Source organism: Macaca fascicularis, chromosome 20 (assembly GCF_037993035.2).
Source record: "Macaca fascicularis isolate 582-1 chromosome 20, T2T-MFA8v1.1".
In the NCBI taxonomy this organism is placed as follows: Eukaryota; Metazoa; Chordata; class Mammalia; order Primates; family Cercopithecidae; genus Macaca; species Macaca fascicularis.
Window position 1 is genome coordinate 48179921 of NC_088394.1, and position 10932 is coordinate 48190852.

General features: G+C 38.0%; 1 pseudogene; it reads right to left on the reverse strand.

Moving 5' to 3' along the window:
• Window positions 1–8562: 8562 nt before the first annotated feature.
• On the reverse strand, window positions 8563–9960 carry LOC102139351 (26S proteasome regulatory subunit 4-like; annotated as a pseudogene).
• Window positions 9961–10932: the final 972 nt, after the last annotated feature.

Here is a 10932-nt window from a genome sequence, read left to right on the forward strand (position 1 = left end):
TAATTGTTATAGTTATATATATTATAGTTATATATAGTTATGTATAATACAGTTATATATGTATATAATACATATATAACTATATTTGTATTATAGTTATATATGTATATAACTATAGTGTTTTATAGATACATAAATATATATATACACACAACACTTAGATTCTTAGGATAAACCCAACTTAGTTTTTTATTCCTTTTACACATCTTTTGAAATTTTTTTGCCAGAATTTTGGATTAAAATTTTTACGTCTATGCTTTTGAGATATTGGTCTATCAGTTTCCTTCATTGTTCTGCTTTGTCAGATTTTGCTTTCAAGGTCATAGTGACTTTATTAAATGAATCAATAAATTTTCTCTCTATTTGCATAAGACTGGTATATATTGCCTAACTGTTTGGACCAATTCAATAGTAAGTCCATTTGAGGCCAGGGTTTCTTTGTGAGAAGGTTTTTATTGAGGATTCTTTTTTTTTTTTTTTTTTTTTTTTTACTAGATATAAGACCATTTAGATTTTTTTCTGTCTTCCTAAGTCAGTTTTAATAAGCTATAATTTATTAATGCATCCATTTTATCTTAATTATCGAAAGTTTTTTCTTAGATTCTCATCCTCCTTCTGCTACTTTCTACATGTTTTTTTCTCCCTTTTGCCTTGAACTGCCTTTTAATTGGAGATTGCTTTGAGTGAAAAAGTGGCTGAGACTATTGAACTTCTCCACACTTTCATTCTCTTCAGCATCTTGACCCTCAAGTCTTCCTCCCAATGCCTTCAAAAAGATATCTTTTAAAATTTTATTCAGCATTGCTAGTTTTTCTTAGCAGGAGGATTGCTCTACTCATCCATGTTAGTTCAAAATGTAAATACTGTCCATATTGTTAAAATAAATATCTGACTGATAAATGTAAATTACATGCTGTAATTAATCTATCTCCTATTGAAATAATGTTATGAATATTTTTTTGCAGGAAAAACCCTGATTATTCTTACATTGCATTCTATTTCTCCTCTGTTATATAGCAATCTCCTTAGACACAGAGACCATGTATCTGCATAGAGAAATAAATTTGAATCCAGATACTGAATACTTATTCATGCAATGCAAAAAAACACTAGAATTATTACTTTCAGCATATTAGAGGTTCTCAATTAATGTAGTCTATTATTGTCATTACTATTATAAGTATATTATTCTATTTCTCCAATGCAATTCTCAGTAAAACAATAAAGAAAGTTACTACACTAATAGAATTTGTGAGAATGACTTAGCTATTTATCAAATTGGGCCAACTTAGTTTAATGGACAAAGCAATCATCATGTAAAACTAAGTCCTTAATTCTTCTCTTACCTGAAAAACAGACTATACTTATTACTACTTATATTAATCTCCTTATTAAGATCAGGAATTACTAAGTTTTACACTACACACATACACACCACAGTGTAACAGTCATCAAATACATATGCTCCAAAGGGAAGTTTGTGTAGACAGATGAAAAATTATCTGATAAATTCAAAATTTAACCAAATTTGTCCACCCTCTTTGTTTAAGTATTTTAGATAAAGGTAAATTTTAACGAATGTAAACTCTTCCAATTTGTCTGAATATAAGCCAACTTCATTAAATGCTTTCTGAGTTTCTGTTTTGTTTTGAGAGCCTACAGTGTCAAGCAGTTAATATTTGCCAAAATAGCCCATGTCATTGAGACAGAAATTAAGTCATCTGGACCAAACTTTGTAGGAACAGCCATATTTTAAAAAATTGAGATAAATTCTGACTGCAGGTCGAAATGATAGTGATAGCAAAACTTCAACTGCTAGTTAGCTTGGTTAAACTCTGCTCTGAAATGTCTTTTGTTAACCTGAACTCTCTATTTAGAACTCCATTACCCTGTGTTTAAAACAAAGGCACCTCATTCAAAGCAGGCTATAATTGCAGTCTTTCAGCAAAACAGCATTTACCAAAACATGTCTTTTAGAATGTGGTACAATTTATCACCCCCACGGTGCATGACACGCAATTACATTTGTCACTGCTTTAATTGGATGTTACATGTCAGTAATGACTCATCAGCCCCAGAAGTTATGAAAGATGAATTCCTTACTACCATACTTTAGAATTTGCTCCAAAAATAAAACTAAAGAAGAGTTTATTTCTCACTCGGGGTAGAAGCTACATTTGGGAAAAACACTAATCCGTGCTTTAGAAAAATAACTATGTATTTCATTTATTGACAGCAAGATGATTGCCTGCAATGTTTCTCATTACCCCTAGATCACAAATGAGTAAATCACTGTCAGACAAACCAAGGTTAAAACTGAGTGTGTACATTTTAACAAGATGCAGAAAAAAAAATTAAAAAACCTCCATCACTAGGAGAGAATTGTTAATTTAGAGAATTTTTCAGATTCTGTGATCTGATAAGCTCTGCAACCCAGTCATCGCTGAAATTAAATTAGGTTTCAGAAAATGAATATTTCATTTTTAAGATTCTGTTGCCTGGAGACCTGGGAAGAGAAAGCTGGTTTCGCCCAAGACAGGAGAGATGTTATAAGGGGCAGCATTTTCTATGGGAAACTGCCAGAGAATGCCTAGGAAAAATTACACAAGGGAGACAAACAATGATGATGGTACAAATGGATTCATTACAAATGCCACAATGCATGTTATTTCTTCCAAGCTGAAGAAGTCTCACTCTACCCTTCACCCGTATTATTCAGACTTAAATTAGGAAAAATATCATCACACTGTAGATGCAATCTACCTACCTTTTGTTTTAACTGACACAAGGGGGGAAAAAAGCAAAGCAAATGTAACCTCAGTGGCAAAGCAAAGGATGCTTTTTCTACCAAGGATGTTCACCAACTTATAGGGCTATGTAAACCTAATTCTACATGTTGCTTGGGTCTATAGTCACCTGGTTACATGTATTTTAATCAGCATCATAAACATTGATTACACTCCTTTCACTATCAGTGAAGCTACATGGCTTTAAGAGATCTTACACATTTTGGGTGTGGTGGAATGCTAATTGTTTCCCAGAATCTATAATAGCAGAATCCCCTGAGCTTTACCTGGGTGCAAGGTTACTCATCTGAAGATTACTTCTCCCAGCCTTGCTTGTAGGTAGGTGTGAACATTGCACTGTGTTTGACCAATGAGATGCCGGCGGAAGCCAAGTTTGTAACTTGAGATCATATTTTTTTTATAAGGGGGCCCCTTCTTGTGGGCTGGAGTGGGAAGGTGAAGGTGTGGGCCAGATTTAATCATGTGAAGCTATATGTAGGGCATAACAGAGCAACACAAAGAAGTAACCTGGGTCCTTAAATAATCTCATGGAACAAGGTAATTTAATCAATCTGTACCTCCTGCCCAATTATAAACTGTAAGGTGAGAGGTAAATAAATGTTTATCCATTAGTCTGTACTGAGGGTATCTTTTTATAGCAATATAGCCTTTACCCTAACTTTCGATTTTAACAGACAGTCTCAAGAGATTGTTTTTCCTCCTATCATTTGTTTAACTTTACCACCATTCTACCCACTCTTGATTCTCATCTTCCTTTCTCAGTTCATTGTAGTAGATACAAATTGGGGTTGCAACCTAACTTTTCAAGACCTTATTTGCGCCACCCCTTTTTTTTTTCTGGTTACTGCTATCCCCTACCTAATCCCCACCCAGAATTTTAACGTGTGTTCCAAACGTGAAATGCATCTACCTTTGTGACCCTGTCTCCATGATCACAGCGATTGCCTAAGAAATAGGCACATGCCACATGCAGGAACAGTCAGAATTCTTTCCTAGGATCTTCCTGGGGAATGGGCACTTTCTCTCTTGTGAAATAGATTCCCTGACTTGTGAAGGATTTCTTACAGTGGGAAAGAATGAGGCTGATTTAAGGAAAGGAAGAAGACAAATCCCAGTGCTTGTCTCCAGTTATCCTAAGCCAGAGTCCTAAATTTCCCAGGTCATATGAATTCCCCCAAAATTATCTTGATATAGGCTAGTTTGAGCTGGCTTCTGTCCTTAGCAAATAAAAGATTTCTGATTAATACTCTCTGGGAATTAACTTCATTATTGCAACACTGTCCTATTATACTTAAAACACCCAGGCTTTTGTTGTAATTTCTCCCAGAACCATCAAGAAGCAAACAATAAACGATTTAGAAAACCCAATGTCATATAATACCTGGTTTTAGATCTATTTCTTATATATGATTAAATTTCACTCTTTAAAGCATGATTTTATTCTTCCAGGCTAAACATAAGTTGCTGCAATCCATAAATGCTACTCTAATTTTGTTCCTGCCATGCTACACCAAATGATCAGTTCAAAGCAGCAGCTAGATCATAAGAGAAAAAAGTATATTTCTGTTCGACTACTCAGCACATGACATGGAGGTTAACCACCTTGAGAAAGAAAAAAAAAATCATAATGCTAAATCTAAAAGCACATACCACACCACAAGAATGACTGCTCTTTTCAGCACATCTGAATGTTGGAAAACTAAAAGGTTGATCAGCTGTCTGTTCATAAAGTGAAGGCCATCTTACAGGCCAGGTTTGATTAAAGAATTAATCTCAGTGATCTAACTGAATCACTTTTAAAAAGAAATTGAAGGGGAAAGAGGCAGGCACTTCTAACTTTAGAGTGGAGTACTCTGAGAATCTTACAGAGATGGATGTAACTGGCTGCATTAGTGGTGACTGGGTAGTTTCCATATTGCCAGCGCAGTATGATCATTTAAGGCACTCTCTTTGAATAACTGATGAACGGTAATTCTCCCTAGCAGACCAAGACTTAATTTTAACCAAATAAAAGTGCTTGCTGGAAAGGGTATGAGAACCATTTCCGAGGTGTGAGAGCGCATGTGCAATACACGTTTAAGGAATAATTTCTTTCATGTTCTTTGGCACCAGAGCTACTCTCAAGAATCAAAGTAGAGAAAAATTCCTATGACGAATAGGGTCTGACAGGGGCCACTATATCAAAATTCTCTCTCCAGCTGCCAGTCATCACTGATTGACAGAGTAGACAGTCCCTGTTGCTAGAGTCGTAACGATGAACTTATTTTTAATCTAATATCCAGTAGGAATGTGTCCTAGCCTTCTACTATGATTTCGTGGCTCGTACTAATATCCTATTTTCAGCAAGGACTAAGAGACACCCCTAAGGAAGAAAAGTAGTAGGAAGTGAGTCATGGTTTTCCTTTTCCTTATAATTCTTAATTGTTCACAGCATAACTGTTTTTCCTTGGACTATATCTTTGTGGGTGTCTACCAATTTACAAAGCTGGGTCAAGAAATAATTTCCTTTTTTCTTCGATTAAGTAATGAGTAGTTATTGTGTAAATGAATCCATAGAATTATTACACAGGATAGAAAAGAGAAAGTACTAGACATTCTTTTCTAAGAAGTTAATAATCCATTTGAGGGGAAGACAGAACTCAGAGTAGAAATCAATTTAAAACTTCAAAAGACAGAAGTCCACTTGAGTGTACTTCTGCGTAAGTGGAACAGACTGATATTTCTTAAATTTCAGTCTCATGCATGATAATCTGATGCCGTTTTTCTCTTGTTACTTTCATATGCCACTGGAATTATTATTTACTCAGTGTTTTTATGTAAGTGAAATAATTTATTTTTTTCCTTAAATAACCTCATAATCAAAGGAAACTTTAGATAACTACAATGAATGGAAACAGCCTTATTTGCCATGAATTAGAAAATATAAAAGCAAATATACTGTCAGGTTGGTGCGAAAGTAATTCCGGTTTTTGCCATTGCTTTTAATGGCAAAACCCACAATTACTTTTGCACGACTCTAATAAAAATAAAATAATGTTAAAGTTTCAGCTATATTTGCCTGCTAAAGGGGCTGAGAACTACTATGCATCTGTAAAATCTCAAATCACTTTTCTTTCACCCAAAGTCATCATGGTACCACCAGTAGTATGTTTCCCATACTTAGGGAGACATTAGTTAAGAGTAACAGTGAAAGGAATTCAGAAGAGGGAACAATCTGTGGGTCCGGTGATCTGCTAAGGCTTCGTGGAAAGGCTTTGTGGAAGATTGAAGATTTGAGTAGAGCTTGAATCCATAGTCATAGTTGTCCAACTATTGGACCCAGGGGTAGAAATGATTTGGGCATTTAGAGAGAAGAGTTGAGACATCGAAGTAGTATGCAAGTGATGCTAAGCTTGCTTTCATAATCGACCATCACATCTGACCTAGGACTTAAAAAATGATGGCCAATTAACATTTACTAGTTGCTTCCTCTGTTCCAAACACTAAACTAGGCGTTTTTGCATGTTTCCTCTTTCTATCCTAATAACATAAGGTACCTGTTATTATCCTCATTTTATAGATAAGCAAACCAAGGCACAGACTAACTCAAGGTCACATAGCTTTAAAAGTAATTGAATTGGGGATTTCAATCCAGTTCCTTCTGTGTCTCCAAAGCCCATATCTTCTACTTCACACTATGTTTACGGTGAAACTATGAGGTGACAACCATTGGTCATCTCAGGCAGTTGTCATGAAAAGACTCTATAGTAGAAGCTAAGAATGGAGAAGAGAGGAGGGGAGCTTCTCCTTTGCTATGTCCCTGAACGACCTGAGTGACGGAAGCTAATAAACACCCAGGTAGACGTGAGCATTCCAGTGTTTTCTTTGCTTCTGGAATGCCATAATTTGTCCTTCACCAGTGAAAACAAGAGCTTCTAGTGAGTTCTCCCTACTCCGAAACTGGAAAATATCAGCTGTGCCTATCAGCAGCATCAGTGACCAAAAGTTGACCTTGCTTAGTTAATCAGTAGAGAAACTAATCAGTTGGAAAAATGCAAATTTGTTTTCTGTACAGACTTGGAAACTCATTACACTGAACCACTCCTTAAATTAAGTTTAGAGTAGTGACTCAAAATCTGGGTCAGATAAGGAACAACGTAAAGCTGTAATAAGCAGGCTTGAGAGCAGGAGCACTCTTTGAATCCCATCATTGAAGGCATTTGTGTTCATTTCTTCTTAGGCCCCTTAACTGTGTCTACAGAACAGCAAATGGCCAACTCAGTTTGGATTGGATTGTTTTTTCCTAGCTGTCCCATATTTATGTGGATGAAAATTTTCTTGTAATGCATTTTAGTTTCAGTTTGAACAGTGCCCTCTGATCCTTTAGCCCAACTGTCAAACTTTAAGCTACTTTATTTTTCCAAACAAACGGTGAATTGCTATAATCTATTACCTGGGTCATCAGATTCCAGAGGTGAACATCTCATGGACTAACCCTGTCCATTGCTACCTGAAACCCCTGGGTCACTGTGAGAAAGCACAACTGTGTCTTTGTTTTTGAAATGCTAATTATGATTTAAAATCAGTGACTGTCATTCAATGCCTCAGGCGGACAACAAACAGTGGTACACCATTTCCTTTTCTCATTCCCCCCAAATGATAAAGCAGTTTTAATAAAATTAGCCCTGGGGTGGGCGCGGTGGCGGTGGCTCATGCCTGTAATCCCAGTACTTTGGGAGGCCTAGGCGAACAGATCACCTCGAGGCTGGGAGTTCGAGACCAGCCTGTCTAACATGGTAAAACCCCGTCTCTACTAAAAATACAAAAATTATCTGGGCGTGGTGGCACATGCCTGTAGTCCCAGCTACTCGGGAAGCTGAGGCATGAGAATCACTTGAACCCAGGCAGCAGAGGTTGCAGTGAGCCAAGATCAAGAAAATTAGCCCTGTCCCTCTGCACTCTTGCTAACTTCCCTTCCAGCGTGCCTTGGAGAATGTGTGATTGATTCCCAGGCACATCAGCTCAGAAGGCATCTGCCAGAAAGTGGCACCGAGGAAGAAGACATTTAACGCAATGCACAGTGTTTCTGTGCAGTAGGAGATTCTCTAAGTCAGTACTTCTGTTTTGTGATGAAATCATCAGCAACAAGAAAGAGTTGTCTAGAATTTTAAAACAAAATGCCTTAGGATTCCAAATAAATGTTATTTTAACGAATGCTTTCACTACTTTACGCACCTACTATGTTCCTGGCATCAGGCCAAGTTGCTGGAGGTTCAAAAGTTAATTGGACAAAATACTTTGAAAAGCTCACAATGGAACTCATAGGTGAGGCAGATGAATTGTGACAAGTGAGACACGTGCAATGATAGAAGTGTCTACAGATGCAACAGTGGTGCCATTTTCTCTTTCTCCCTTAAAAATCTTAAAGTTAACAATAGGTAGAACTTTAACCTGGAGATGATATGATAGGAAAGGCTGTGGATATCAATTGCTGTCGTCAGATAGTCAAAGAGTTACCACAGAGAAGGTAAAATAGCATTTCTTTCACTTTTTTTTTTTGTGAAAGAGCATGCTTCATTGGAAAGCAGACTGCTGCACAGTGACCAACAGACAGGCCACCCAGTGGGCACTTACACATCGTACTCCAAAAGACACAGGATGTTTTGCTAATAAAAGTCAATGGGAACAGGGATTCCTCTGGGCAACTACCCCAACCTCATCCCTTTCAGGGACTGAGAAATCTCCCAACCATTTTCCTGATGGCAGCCGTGGTTCACTAGAGACACAGCCCCTCAAGGGTGCCTTCCTGTTTCTTATAAAGAATATTTTCTTTAGATTTTTTGAAGTCTTCATTTGTTACTTTCATTCTACACTCTCTTAAGGCCAGCAGACCAGCTTCTGTGCAGATTGCCTTGATGTCAGCACCAGATAGGTCATTTTTAGCCACGATCAAGTCGTCCAGGGTTACATCATCAGCCAGCATCATGCTGCTTGTGTGAATCTGAAAGATGCGCTTCTTGGTCTTTTTGTCAGGCAGGAGGAACTCAATATTCCTGTCAATGTGGCCTGGTCTGATAAATGCTGGATCCAAAGTTTCTATTCGGTTTGTGGCTGTGATAACTTTTACATCTCCCCTAGAATCAAATCCATCCAACTGGTTCAGCAGTTCCAACATTGTTCACTGAATTTCTCTCTCAGCACCAGAATTGGAGTCATATCTTTTTGTCCCAATGGCATCAATTTCATCAATAAACACGATGGACGGTGCATGTTCTTCAGCAACTCGAAACAATTCTCGTACAAGTTTGGGACCATCACCTAGGTACTTCTGAATAAGTTCAGAGCCAACCACTGAGTGGTACCATCACCTAGGTACTTCTGAATAAGTTCAGAGCCAACAACCAAGTGGCTGAGGTTTGGTTTGCTACTGCTTTGGCTAACAAGGTTTTACCTGTGCCAGGTGGACCATAGAGAATGACCCCCTTGGGAGGCTTTATACCCATTTCTTCATAATATTCAGATGGGTGAGAGGAAGCTCCACAGATTTCTTAATTTCCTGAATTTGGTTGTCCAACCCCCCAATATCCGCATAGGTCTCCTGGGGGGTCTTTTCCACCTTCATCACTGTGACCAAGGGATCCGTGTCATCCATCAGAACCCCTATCACTGCATGCACCTTGTGAATGAGCAGGACCAAGCAGCCAGGTTCCAGCAGATCCTTGTCTACAAATGAAAGAATGCTGACGTTGTGTTCTGAGACCACAGATGTAGACACGATGGCATGATTGTCATCAATGATCTCTTCCAAGGTTCCTACTGACATCAGGGTCCCCTTCAGATCATCCACTTTTGATCTTTCCTCCTCTTGCTTTTCTTCTAATGGTTTCATTTGTTCCTGATTTATAATGATTTCTTCTTCCATGAGAAGATAGACTTTAATTCTCTCTAACTTCAGTAATTTTAACCAGCACTGAGTGTGAGGTGTCACTATTGGCACTTTGCTGGCAGCATCGGGTCCCTTTGTTTTCTTCTTCTTTTTCCCCACTCTAGCTGGTATAGGAGGGTTATATTTCTTTTTCTTGCCCTTGTCATCCTTCTTGCCACCTCCAGGACCATGACCACGACTCTGACTTTGACCCATCTTGCCTTGGCCACTTGAGCTGCTGCCGCCGGAGTAAAATAGTATTTCTCTGCATTGCTCAAGAAAGCTTATCTGGTTAAATACCCACAAGAGGTATTTTAATTTGAGATCAGTAGGAACTTTCTCCTAAGTAAGGTATTCCCCTGAGATGCTATCTTCTTTGAGAATTACCAAACTATCCTATTTTTATGCTACAAGTGGCCAGTCATACATTTTTCCACCTTGCTAGGCAAGTTTCTTTGCCATCAGCTCACTTCTTTCATGAGAACCTCTCATCTTTATGCTCTGTGCAGAGACAGGCACACTTAGCCATGTTGTACCTCATGATCCCGCCCCACCCCATTCTAGCTAATTGATCCATTATCAGATCTGTAACCCAGGACCAGGCAATCATTGGCTCTCTTTCCTGAAAACTTGAATTAAGAGCCAAAGAGACTGTGGTCATTCAGTCACATGTGTCCAGTTGGTAGACTCATGACTCATGGCACTGTTGGGCTGTGTGCATAGAAATATAGCCAGCTCATGGAGAGGATGTGGAGAAATAAGAACACTTTTACACTGTTGGTGGGACTGTAAAATAGTTCAATCACTGTGGAAGACAGTGTGGCGATTCCTCAAGGATCTAGAACTAGAAATACCATTTGACCCAGCCATCTCATTACTGGGTATATACCCAAAGGATTATAAATCATGCTGCTATAAAGGCACATGCACACGTATGTTTATTGCAGCACTATTCACAATAGCAAAGACTTGGAACCAACCCAAATGACCATCAATGATAGACTGGATTAAGAAAATGTGGCACATATACACCATGGAATACTATGCAGCCATAAAAATGGATGACGAGTTAATAGGTGCAGCACACAAACATGGCACATATATACATATGTAACAAACCTGCACGTTGTGCACATGTACCCTAGAACTTAAAGTATAATAATAAAAATAAATAAGTAAATAAATAAATAAGCAAGAAAAAAAAAAAGAAGAAATATAGCC